General features: G+C 45.9%; 1 protein-coding gene across 9 annotated transcripts in view; it reads right to left on the reverse strand.

Annotated features, from left to right (window-relative positions):
- Window positions 1-12,779, reverse strand: part of PALM2AKAP2 (PALM2 and AKAP2 fusion) — a 496,857-nt gene that overhangs the window by 111,378 nt on the left and 372,700 nt on the right. Inside the window, exon 1 of one of the 9 annotated variants that reach the window (XM_032635256.1) lies at window positions 599-755. The exons of 7 other annotated variants lie outside the window; for them this stretch is intronic. The gene's annotated coding sequence lies outside the window, so the exon portion shown is untranslated. Of the gene's footprint in view, window positions 1-598; window positions 756-12,779 lie in introns of those variants that run through there. One more of the 9 variants, XM_032635257.1, reaches the window with a different exon arrangement.

The raw sequence follows: 12,779 nt of genomic DNA on the forward strand, positions 1-12,779 counted from the left end.
TGCAGCAGCTCCCCGGACCCATTCCAAAAGGTTCCAGCTGGCTGAGAACCCGGCCCTCCTCAGGCCTCAGTTTCCCTGCAAAGCTCCTGATTTCTGAAAACGCCCCCAGCGCTACCATCAAAGGAGTCAGGACGCGCGCCTTCTTCTCCAGCTGGAACCGCTGGCTCCATCTACCGCGGCTCCCAGGCCTGGAGAGGCGGCTACCGACCTTTGATTTTTTCTCTGCTTTTCCTGTACAGCCCGACTCTGTGTGTGTTGGCGGACGGGGGTGGGAGGGAGTGTGGTATTCCTAAGTTTAGTTTTTAAAGCATATATAAGTGAGTAAGTATTGAATAAGCAGCCAAAAGCTGGCCCTCCCCCAAACCTAGGAATTTCAAAGCCACAGGGTCACAGCCTTTCCAGCCAGGCCCCCGCCCCGCACACGCTCCACTAGGCAAGGACCCATAAAAGCCCTTCAAAGTCCGCGGTGCATCAGAGGGCCTCCCAAGGGACCAATCCCTCTCAAGCCACCCTCTCCCCGCGCGCCGAGGCCCCAACACAGGAGGGGGCCCCAGGGACTTGGTTTCCTGGGTCGCCGCGCCTGAGCTTGGACACCCACCTCTGGGCGCCGGACGGAGGCGCTGTCCTCGGCCTCCGATCTAGCGCGGCGCGGCCGCTATCTCCTCCTCGGGGCGTCGGGGAGACTCCGCGGAAAGGCGTTCGGCAGGCCCCGGCTGGGGCGAGCGCATCTGCCGAGAGCCGCGGCCGCTCTGCGCGCTGGAGGGCCGGGAGCGCCGCCCGCCTGCTCCCGGAGCCCGCCCCTTCCCCGCCCCCTTCCCAGCGCCTGGGGCAGAGGTCTGCCCTCCGCTTCCTTATCCCCTCCCCAACCACTCGCACCTTCTGTCTGTGGCTTTGTCGAAATCTTGGCACACACTGAGAAACCAAGAAATGAGTGAATGGATAGATTGGAGGGATGGAGGGATGGGGCAAATGAAGCCGAGTATTTCCTAACTGGGGAGAGGGCACTGTGTCTGGGTACGTGGACCTGTGTTAGCGCACGTGTGGCCGTGTCGGCGTGCGTGCATCTGGACGTGTGCGTTGGTGTATACATACGTGCGTATGAGTGTATATGGAAGTGTGTGGCTGCGTGCGCGCCCTCACAAGGCCGGCACCGCTGAGTTCCTATCCGAGGGGTCGAGCTCCCCATCCCTTACCAGCACCAAGGCTGTGTCCGGGTAAGCAGGACCGCTGGGAGCCGGTGGGAGACGCGTCTTTGTGTGTTTTGGGCCTCTCCGTGACGTGGTCCAGAGGCTGAGGGACAGGGATGCTTCTGGTTCACTGGCTCTCCAGAGCCTTCATGCTGCCCTCCCTATTGTGGCAGCTGGTGGCTTGGTGTCAGAGCTCGTGTGTTAACAAAGCCAGCGGTGGGGAAGGAGGCAGCTGATACACCGCGTGGGGCTGGATCCGGCGGGTGGCCAGCCATCCCCCACTCCCAAGCTGTCTGAAATTTCAGCTTGTAATCCCCTCCCCCACTATGAATATTTAAATAATGTTAATGACCCTCTGAAGATGGACCTTCTAGAAATCCTGGGAGGACACACACAGAAACACCTCACACAGAAAAGAGTATTTTTAAAACCAAGGTGTTCTATGCGGAGGAAATATAACCATGATATGCAGTCAGATTTCTTGAATTCAACTTTCCACTAGGCATGATCAAGGTTTTCATTTCCCAGTGATTCTCCCTCTCCACCTCTGCAAGTCAGAGCCCCTTACTCCCCTAGTTTCCATCCTCTGTTGGCCTGCTTTTTTTCTGAACCGCTGGCCAAAATCCCGGGGTCCTCTTCTGAGAATCAATTCTGCCTGCCACACACAGCAGGGAAAGACAACTGCCAGGGACCTTGATTTCCCATACAAGAAACGGTAACACGGGGACCTGTCCAGAAAGCCTGTCCAGCTAAAGACATTAAAAATAGCATCAACCCCGGAAAAGGCTTCTTTACTGTCTGAAAGCTTATTCACACCTTCACCAAAGGGGAAGTGGGGATGCAGTGAAGGCTACAATGGAGGCCTCAGCGGTTCTCCTCAGGGTTCCTGAAAATCTATAGGCTTCTTTTTCTTGGCATTTAGGAATCGTTTCACCAGCCTTTTTGCATGTTTGTCTCTTACACTATTGAATTTCAACAGAATTTACTGACCAGTGGTTGGAGATTACAGAGTTTTAGCCTCAGTCAATCCCTTTCTTTCCTTTTTTCTTTCTTCCTTTCCTCCTTCCTTCCTTCCTTTCTCTCTTTCTTTCAGCTCTTCGTGGCACTAACCTGAGTTAAATATTTGGGTGCCCTACATTGTGATCTATTTTTAACATCTTAATAGCATGTGAAAACTCACATTGAAATGAGCATGTCTGGGGACACTTATTTATTTATATGGACCATAGACTCTTCAAGGAAAAATTCTACACTTACAGCAGAGGTGAGATTTTTATAAACAGTATTAGGGCAAGTGCATCCTCACTTTCTTCCTACATTCCTAAATTAGAATGTGTCATTTACCAGTCAAATTTGTTTCCTTATTAGAAATAGTACAGCAATTCTGAATTCTTTCCGAAAGCAATGTCAGTGTTAATATTACTGTAATATTATTTTTAAATATGAATTAATTAATGCTAATTTTCTGTTAATTTTAAAGTTCTGGCATATTCTACAGAAAACTACTGGGAATATTAATTTAGGAAAAGTACATGTTCAATAGATATTAATTTACAAGAACATTTCCTTTTCTTTCATCTTATAAGATATTAAAGAGGAAGCCATGATTAAGCTACACTTTTTTAAAATGAAAGGCTTGGTATATACCAGGGATCAGAAATATTTGTTTAATTTGTTCAATGAAATCAATGCAAGGGTATGAACATCTGCATGTGAAAGTAAAAACTGTTTTCAATTAACATTTATTTCCCCCTAGGTCAGCGGTTCTCAACCAAGGGTGATTTGATGCCTCCCTCCCACCGCCCCCACCCACCCACCCAGACATTTTGGAAATGTCTGAAGACATTTTTGATTGTCATATTGTCATAATAGGGGTGGGGTGCTACTGACGTCTAACGGTTAGAGGCCAGGGACGTTGCTAAATATACTGAAGGGTATGGTACAGTCCCACAACAACAAAGGATCGTTGTATCCCAAATGTCAAGAGTGCCGACGTTGAGATATCTTGCCCTGGACCCAAAGCCAGGACTAAGGACCACAGATATCAGGACCATGTCTGCATTTATTAAAAATGCAAATTCCTGGGCTCCACCTTTACCTACTAAGTCAGAATCTCTGGGGGCAGGACCAGGGAAACTGTTTTAACAGCTCCTAGGTGATTCGTAAGAACATGAAAGTATAAGAAACACTGGAGGGCTTCCCTGGTGGCACAGTGGTTAAGAATCCGCCTGCCAATGCAGGGGACACGGGTTTGAGCCCTGGACCGGGAAGATCCCACATGCCGCGGAGCAACTAAGCCCGTGTGCCGCAGCTACTGAGCCTGCACTCCAGAACCTGCGAGCCACAACTCCTGAAGCCCAGGCGCCTAGAGCCCGTGCTCTGCAACAAGAGAAGGCACCACAGTGAGAAGCCCGCGAACCACAACAAAGAGTAGCCCGTTGCTCACCGCAACTAGAGAAAGCCTGCGCACAGCAACAAAGACCCAATAAATAATAAAATAAATAAAATAAATTAAAAAAAAAACACTGGAGATGGGAAAGGCTGGCTTCTTACCCAGTGCATGCTTATGGGCTCATCACACTGTATGTGTCTTAACATGATAATGGTTATTAGAGCTGAGAATATTTTATGAAATATATAGGCTCCTTGATCCATGTAAGAAGCACTTATGAAGCAAATAAAGGGCTACTGATTCTGCGAAGACAAACAAACATAGCTGGGATATGAAAATGCTAAACACTCCCTACACCATTTAGGACACAACGCCTTCTATGGAAATGTTGCTTGGCAAGAGGGGAGGTCATGATTTTTTTTTCCCCTATGGCCTAAGTATACATTTTTGCTTATGTTGCCTGCCCATTTTAAATGGTGCCCCTGAGCAAGAGTGGCCTCCAGGGGACACAAGAAATAGAATGTACTTACTAGAGAAACACCAAAAGTAAAGGTTGAGTTTCTGGGAAAGAAGTCAGCCTAGACACAGATTGACAGAGCCTCTTCTTCCTCCCCAAGCTTAGAGAAGAATAGAAGCTGAAAGAAAGACCCATGAGTTGCTCAGAGAGCTGATCTGAAAACCCAAAGAAGGGGCCAAGACTGGTCAATCATAAAGAATTTGCCATTTCTTCCTTCTGGCAAGGAGAAAGACCAAAAAGCATCAGCTGGGTATACTCCTCAAGTACTAAATGTGTCCTACAGAAAATAAAGGCTTGCTAGAAAAAAAAGAGTAAGAATAAGATGGAAAAGCAAAGAAAACCAGCACCAGGAAGGCTGGCCCCCATCAAACCAATAGCCTTAGATCTGTTGGGCTTTCCCAGCAAGTGCCAGGTAAAGTCATTGGAAAGTTAGGAACAATCCCAATCCCAAGGGCATCCCCATGGGACCAGATGCACCACTGAAAATCTAAGAGAAGAAACAAACGAGGAAATATTTGCAACATATATAACAACGGGTTACTATCTCTAATATGCAAAGAGTTCTTACAAATCAATATGAAAATTGAAGAAAATTACCAACTATCTGATTGAAAAAAACAAACCAGTCATTTACAGATAAGTACTTATAACTGGCCATTGAACTTAGGAAAAGATGCCGAAACTCTTTCTCATTAAAAATAAAAAATGCAGGGCTTCCCTGGTGGCACAGTGGTTGAGAGTCCACCTGCCGATGCAGGGGACACGGGTTCGTGCTCCGGTCCGGGAAGATCCCACATGCCGCGGAGCGGCTGGGCCCGTGAGCCATGGCCGCTGAACCTGCACGTCCGGAGCCTGTGCTCCGCAGCGAGAGAGGCCACAGCAGTGAGAGGCCCACGTACCGCAAAAAAAAAAAAAAAAAAAAAAAAAGGCAATGAGAATACTGGAATAACATATTTTGCCTATATCAGTAAATACATAAAATACAAATATTATCTATCATTGGTGAGAGAATGATGAAAATTAAGTATTGAACACTGTTGAAGGGAATATAAACTGATGTTAATAAACTGGTAAATTCGTTATACAATTTGGTGATATCTCTTAAAATTAAAAAAAATGCTTATACACTTGAATTTGCAATTCACTTTTGGAATTCAGAAGGTTATAAGATCTGCGAGTCAGAAGAAGACTGAAGTGGTAGGGAGGAGTCAGTGAATAAGAAATTCCTGATCACAGAATGGCCAAAATAAAGAGACTGTTTAATATAAACTTTTAAAATTGCTTGCTGTGCAATGTTGTGATGCAAGTACTTCAGGTAACCCCTAGACCTCTGGTAACAGTATTTGTTCGGAGAACCAAAGGCAAGGGGCTAATATATGGCTTGGTGCAGGCTGGATATCACACAAGAAGGATGTGAGATTAATAATTCAGACAAGATGGGAAATCAGAACAAGAAGTGACCAGGAGAACTAATTCCATCCCACCGGAGTTAACCACTCGAGTTAAAAGTCCATAAAAATGGGCTTCCCTGGTGGCGCAGTGGTTGAGAGTCCACCTGCCGACGCAGGGGACACGGGTTCGTGCCCTGGTCCGGGAAGATCCCACATGCCGCTCCTGGCCGCTGAGCCTGCGCGTCCGGAGCCTGTGCTCTGCAACGGGAGAGGCCACAACAGTGAGAGGCCTTCGTACCGCAAAAAAACACACAAAAAAAAACATAAAAAAATCCATAAAAATAGCGGGGTGGGCACTGGACTACCTCTAACACTTTGTGGGTATGGGTCCAAGTAATTTTAATTTAAATATAAAAGGAGTAATTTTCCCCTGAAGGCTCTGGGACTTGCGATAGCCAGCCAACAAACTCCTAGGACGCACACAGATCTTTGGCTTATTTTCTGATTCTGGTAGTGGTTTTACCCTATTCATCTTGGATGTTTTGTTTGTTTATGGATTTCCCACTTAAGACATTTCTCCACTGATCTCTGATTTTTATAAAAGGGCAAAAACGTCATCTCTAGATAATTCTAAGGACTGATGCTTACATCCTTGGCTTTTCCATAGAAGAGATATTTCATCCATAGACTGTTTTAACCATCAACTTTCTGAATGAATGCACAACATATAAGACAGGATATGGACTGTTTGTTCTGACTTACAGTTGTTTTATCAAATTAAAAACACTCTTCTCAAAACCATCTCTTCTCTGGTATCAAGTCTGGTTTCTGAGTAATGGTCAGCTCTTAAAATTTTGAGTATCAGTGTTTCCCAAGCTAGCCCACGTTGAGAGTAGCTGGAAAACTGGGGGGGGGGGGGGGGGGTGGGGAAGCCTGGGTTAATTTCCCTAGAAGATCTGGGGCTCAGGAATCTATATTTGTTTAAGCCTCTCACATGATTCTATGACATAGCCTGGTCTGGGACCCACTTGGGGTGGACACAATTATCTTTAGGCAGGGGAAGGAGAGAGCAAGTGAACACAGAGACAGGGATGGCTGTCACATGAGAACACTTGGCTCTGGGACCATGTTTACTCCCGTTCTTGGCCTAGTTTGTGGCTGCCTGCCTTTCCTTCATTTCCTCTCCAGGATCTCCAGCTTCCTGTGCCCGAGTAAGTTCCTTTCCAGCCTGTTCCACATATATTTCCTTTCCCTGCATCCTCACACTTGGCCTCTCCTTTGCCAAATCCTCTAACACAAGGAAATGGTGACCTGATGACATTCACCCCAATGCTTGAGACTCTTTGTTCAAAAGACTTTTAAAAACACTCCAAAGAAAGATTCCAAAACCCAAGCAACTTTTGCCCATCTGCTTTCATTTTGTCCCACATTATAGCTGGACTGTGCCTTCTCTACATGGACAAAGGGACAGTGTGCATCCAGATTGCCCCTTGTAACATACATTTAAAGGTACCATTATAAAGTGCAAGTCATACAGTGTTCCAGACTAAAATCATCAATGAAATGCAGCAACATGGAAGCTGCTTGTTGGAAAGGATGCAGAAAAAAAGCTACATGTGCAGGGGAAAGGCAGGGTGGGGAAGGGAGAGAGAGCACAGACAACAGAGTCCCGCTGTGAGGGAAGCAAGAAGGCACAGGAAGGCCACGTGGGACCACTATGGCTCCACCTTCCTCTTTACAGAGGCCTCAAAGCTTAAGTGTTAATGAGAAGAATGTACTCGTGTAATACTTTGGTAATTAACAACAAAGCCCGGAGGCTCAAGTTCTTTGTTTCCTGGCTGGGAATTTTATCTCATTTAACAACTGAAGCATTTAAAAAATCTAGTAAACACTCTGGAGTTCATGCCCTAATGGAGACACAGCGTGGAACAAGGTGCTTTTAAGGCACTGCATCACAAACACAAAGTCTGCTAAATATACTTGGAATGTACGGGAAGGGACCCAGCCTGTTCACAGACGCGACGAAGGGAGCAGTGCCCCCAGTGCGGAAGGCAGTTTCTGTTGAGTAAATCCAGTGTTTGCTTCTCATTAGCGATCCGTGTTTTATTTTATTTATTTATTTATTTTTAGCTGCACCACCAGGCTTGCGGGATCTTAGTTCCCCAGACCAGGGATGGAACCTGGGGCCCCAGCAGTGAAAGCGCTGAGTTCTAACCACTGGACGGCCAGGGAATTCCCAGCGATCTGTGTTCTAAATACAAAACTACCTTTCTTTCTGGTGGTACTTAATTCCTTTTCAGCTTAGGTAACGTGAGAATGATTTTTTAGTTTTTAAAAAATGGGACCGTAACATTTTCCCAGTCATGCTCAAGTGTTTTCCTCAGAACTCTTAATTACAGGCTGTTAATTTATGGAAAGAACCATAAGGATATTCAGTACTATTAGGGGAAACTTGACATTTTAAACTTTAATAATTCTGATCATCAGAGAGGGGTGGCCTTTGCAGTAAGTAGTCTCTGACTTACTGGTAAAGTATTTTAATATTGAGAACAACCCAACAAGACAGTAGGCTTTTTCCTTCTACGATACTGAATATATTAAATTACTTATCCAGGCGTGAAGGTAAGTTCACTGAATATGATGGGGGAATACTCTGAAGGCAGTCTGAGTTTATCTACACAGAGTAAGTTAATTACTTACTTAAGTAACAATGAAGATTATAAAATGTTAAAGACCATTTAGATATGGAGAATAAGAATGGCTTCTTCTACAGCATATTAAAAGCTTCTGTTGGGAGGGGACCATGACCTATGTAAAATCACTTTAGAAACCATAACAGCTTATGATAAAGTCAACTAAAGCATAAAAACCCACATAATCTGTGAAGAGCCTCCGACTCCTCAAGTAAAGGCCTTTGCCTTCTCTCCTGCTTCTTTTCCTTCTCCCTCTCCTCCTTTCTCTCTTCTTTTTTTTTAAATTTTTTTTTTGGCATATAGTTGATTTACAATGTTGTGTTAGTTTCTGCTGTACAACGAAGTGAATCAGCCATATGTATACATACATCCACTCTTCTAGACTCCATTCCAGTATAGGTCATTACAGAGCACCGAATAGAGTTCCCTGTATACAGTAGGTTCTTATTAGTTGTCTTTTATATATCGTAACGTGTATATGTCAATCCCAATCTCCCTCCTTTGTCTTCTTTTCCCCTTCCTTCCTTCCTTCCTTCCCTCCCTCCCTGCTTTCCTTCCTCCCTTCCTTCCTAGTTCCTTTCCTTCCTAGTTCCTTTTCTTTTTAGACCACAGCCTAGTAAATTTTAGGAGCAGGCACTGCAAACTCAAATAACTTCCAAAGCCAGACTATAGAAATAGTTTGTGACTCCTGTGAAGGACTGCTAATTAATTTATAGACTGACCGAGATAAGATAGGCCAGCACGAACAGAGAACTGTGCGTTTAGACAGATGGCTGCCACCGCTTCTGTTTTATATCAGGCATTTTCTTAACTTGCTTGGGATGAGTGAGGGTATATCCAAATGTCAGACAAATGAGAATGAGAGCTAGGAGGCACATTACGTCACCCCAGCCACGTTCCTCATTTTATAGTATAGCGAAGTGTCAGTGAAATCCAGGGTCTCTGGAGCTAAAGACCAGGGTTCGAATCCTGGTCTGTCATTTATCAGCTGTGTGACCTTGGGAAAGTTGCTCAGCATCTCCATCTCTCCGAATCCTCACCTAGAAAAGGCAGATCATGAGAACATCTACCTGCAGTGTCACGTCTACAATATGACTGTTGTGAGTGTAAAATGAGACCATCCTTGTAAAGCTGTAAGCCCAAGGCCAGCTACAATGTTAGTTGTTATCAGTGAAAGCAACTGAATCCTGGAAGGGGGATGGGACTTACACAAAACCACCAGGCAAAACTGGGTCAAGGTCAGGACTCGGACTCAGGCCTGCTCACTCTTAGGTCAGGGCTAATTTCTTTGCTATAAGCTTGCTTTCTTTGGTATTTTTGTCATTTCTAAAGAAAACAATAAACAACAATTACATGGGCATGATGAGTGAAAGCTCTGGTTAATTTGGTTTTAAGGCCAGAGTCATATCTATGACCCACCTCTGGCCAGACAAGTGCAGAAGCAGTGGTTACCGTCTGTATAGGCAGGATGGTTGCGCTGTCAGTATGGTTACGTGCCCACCATCTCTATCACAATATCCTAGAAATATTTCCCTCTCAGCCTTTTGCCTTGGAGTTTTGCTTTGAGTTCTGTTAAAGTCTCCAGCCCGTTCTCAATATTCTGGAATATTCTGCAGACAGGATGCTGCCACAGACCTGAATATCAGAGAGGGGAAGTGAAGCCTTCATGCCGACATGCATGTGTGCTGTGGTTTGCGGCCACTCTCTGGAGGGGGTCCCTGCTAGGCACTGTGTCCAGAGTGCTTGGTTCCTACAAGATGGGGGGACCATCTTACCCCAGGGCAGGGCCCTGCCAGGGAGAAATGAGCCCTCACTGCTCCCCTCCCCTTCCAGCCTTAGCTCTACCTTCTGCTTTCATTTACTCTGGGTCGGTATCACTCGGCCGGCCCTGGATCCACCAGTTATTTCGCCCATTCTAGTCACATTCTGCTCTTTACCTAGAAAGCCCTTCTTACCAGTCAAGACCTATTTGACTCCCCGGCTTCAAGCCTGCCCCCAAGGCTGCTGTTTCCAGGGGCTCCGTCCACAACCTTCTTCCCCACTGCCATTATCCTGACCCTCCCCTTGACAGAGGCACTCTATCCAGGGCAGCCTAGAGTCTTACCTCGGGTTCAGCATCTTCCCTTGAACACCCATCAAACACACACGCTCCAACCCAACTGCTTACTAACCTCCCCTCACTCAGCTGCCCTGTATTTCCTGACTCAAGGGTCCCACAGTCCCCGTGGTCACTCACCCTCTTCCTCACTGTGGTCAAGCTATTCTGGCCCCTGTTACTGTCCCCACTGCCCCTTCACAGGTCACTCCTCCTTTCCCACCTGGACTATTCAGTGGCCTCTTAGCAGATCTCCCTGCCCTTGGCCTCTCCCCATTTCCTGACCACCTTTCACAATGCATCTGAGTTAGCTTCCCAAACCAGTCTCCAATGACTCCTCTTGCCAAAATGGAGATTCCCTGTCACTCATCCACTCAACAGATATTTATTAAGATTCTCCCATGTGTGAGGCCCCATTGTAGGTGCCAGGGATGTGGCAGTGAACAGTCAAGTGCTTTCCCTCATCCTCAAGCCACTGGGCCTGGAGGTGGGATGGGTGTTCTTGTTCTTTACTGCTTCTTCCAGACTACTGTCCTCCTTTCTCAATATAAAATCCCCCTCCCTCATTACCTGAAGATCTTAGCATCTCTCACTCTCTCCAACATTCTCATTATAAGTCTTAATGATTATAACACCCATGTGGATAAGTCTTTGAATATCCTGGCCTCTTAGTTTTTTAGTTTTTAAAAAATAACTATTATTGGGACTTCCCTGGTGGTCCAGTGGTTAAGACTCCAAGCTTCCATTGCCGGGGCATGGGTTCGATCCCTGGTGGGGGAACTAAGATCCTGCATGCCGCGAGGTGCAGCCAAAAAAATCCATAAATAAATAAATAATAAAATTTTAAAAATAACTGTTATTGTCTTCCTACTTCAGCCATCCAGTTCCATGGTCCCATCCTAGACCTTGTAATTACCAATAACCGTGCACCCTTCATAATCTCAGTTTCAAACATCCTATTCTCTAACCACCACTCTTTCTTTTTTAAAAAAAAATGTATTTATTTATTTTTGGCTGCACTGGGTCTTCGTTGCTGCGTGGGGGCTTTCTGTAGTTGCGGCAAGCAGGGGCCACTCTTCCTTGCAGTGTGTGGGCTTCTCATTGTGGTGGCTTCTCTTGTTGCGGAGCATGGGATCTAGGCATGTGGGCTTCAGTAGTTGCGGCTCGCAGGATCAGTAGTTGTGGTGTACAGGCTTCGCAGCTCTGAGGCATGTGATATCTTCCCAGGCCAGGGCTCAAAATCATGTCCCTTGCATTGGCAGGCGGATTCTTAACCACTGTGCCACCAGGGAAGTCCCACACTCTTTCTACTACTATGCCAACTCCAATAATTCTCCAACCCCATGACCAAGGCTAATCCAATGATTCCATTATGCATCATTGTTCCTCATCCCTCCTGGTCTCATTCTTTCTGGAGCTTAGATTCCACGGTCCATCCCTTGTGTATGCTCTCAACTCCTCTGTCTGTCTCTCCCTTTGCCATATTCACCCTGTAATCAGTAACCCCAGATCAATCCAACTCTTTGTCCGTTCCACATCTGCATTCAACACTGACATGATTAGACAAATACATACAACCACCTGGCCAGTCTCACTTTAAATTGATGACTGCTTCCTTTAAGTGGTGCCTGGAGATGCTATTTACATTTCCCCAGTCCATTCATTCCCCCTACTCTGGCGATGACTAGGTACACCTTCTCCTTTTCCCTTATACACTTCTTGCTCCATGTCACTGTCATCTGATGTCCTGGCTTCCCATCTCACTGAGTAAGAAGAGGCAATGAGAAGATGGCCTTCCCTCTTGTGACTATGAGCACATGCCCCTGACCCTAGCTAAGGCCATCTCCTCCATTTGCAATGGATCCCGTCCCTTCTTACCCCTTCCAGGACATTACTCCCCCAACTGTATCCTCTCCTGCAACATAAATTTTCTCTCACCTCATAAGGTCTACTGTGATCTCTCCCACTTTAAAAACAAACAAACAAACAAGAAAACCAAAAAAAAAAACTTCTCTTAACTCTACAGCCCTCTGCAGCTACCACCTCAATTTTCTATTCCCCCTTAGATCAAACGTATTTAAAAGAAAGAGTTCTACTTATTGTCTCCATTTCCTGCCCCCATCACCCCCATTCTTTCTTTTGTCCTCGTTGCCCCACCGACAGAGCATTGGTCACAGACAACATGACCTCTCCAGGCTGCCAAACCCAATGATCATTTCTCAGAACTCATCTTACTCGACCTTTCAGCAGGATTTGACACAGATGTTCAGTCACTCCTTTTTGAACTACTTCCTTTATTTGGCTTCCCAAATACTCCTCTCTCCTGGTTCCTCACAGACCTCACTAGCCATTCTTTCTTGGTCTCCTTTTTTTCCTCATCTTCGAAATCTTTAATATAGGCTGATCCAGGACTAGGGCCTCAACTCCTTCTTTCCTTCTGTCCCTCTGTGATCTCATCCTGTCTTGTGGCTATGTACTGATGAGTCCCAGATTTCTATCTCAGC

This window comes from Phocoena sinus, chromosome 6 (assembly GCF_008692025.1).
Source record: "Phocoena sinus isolate mPhoSin1 chromosome 6, mPhoSin1.pri, whole genome shotgun sequence".
Lineage (NCBI taxonomy): Eukaryota > Metazoa > Chordata > Mammalia > Artiodactyla > Phocoenidae > Phocoena > Phocoena sinus.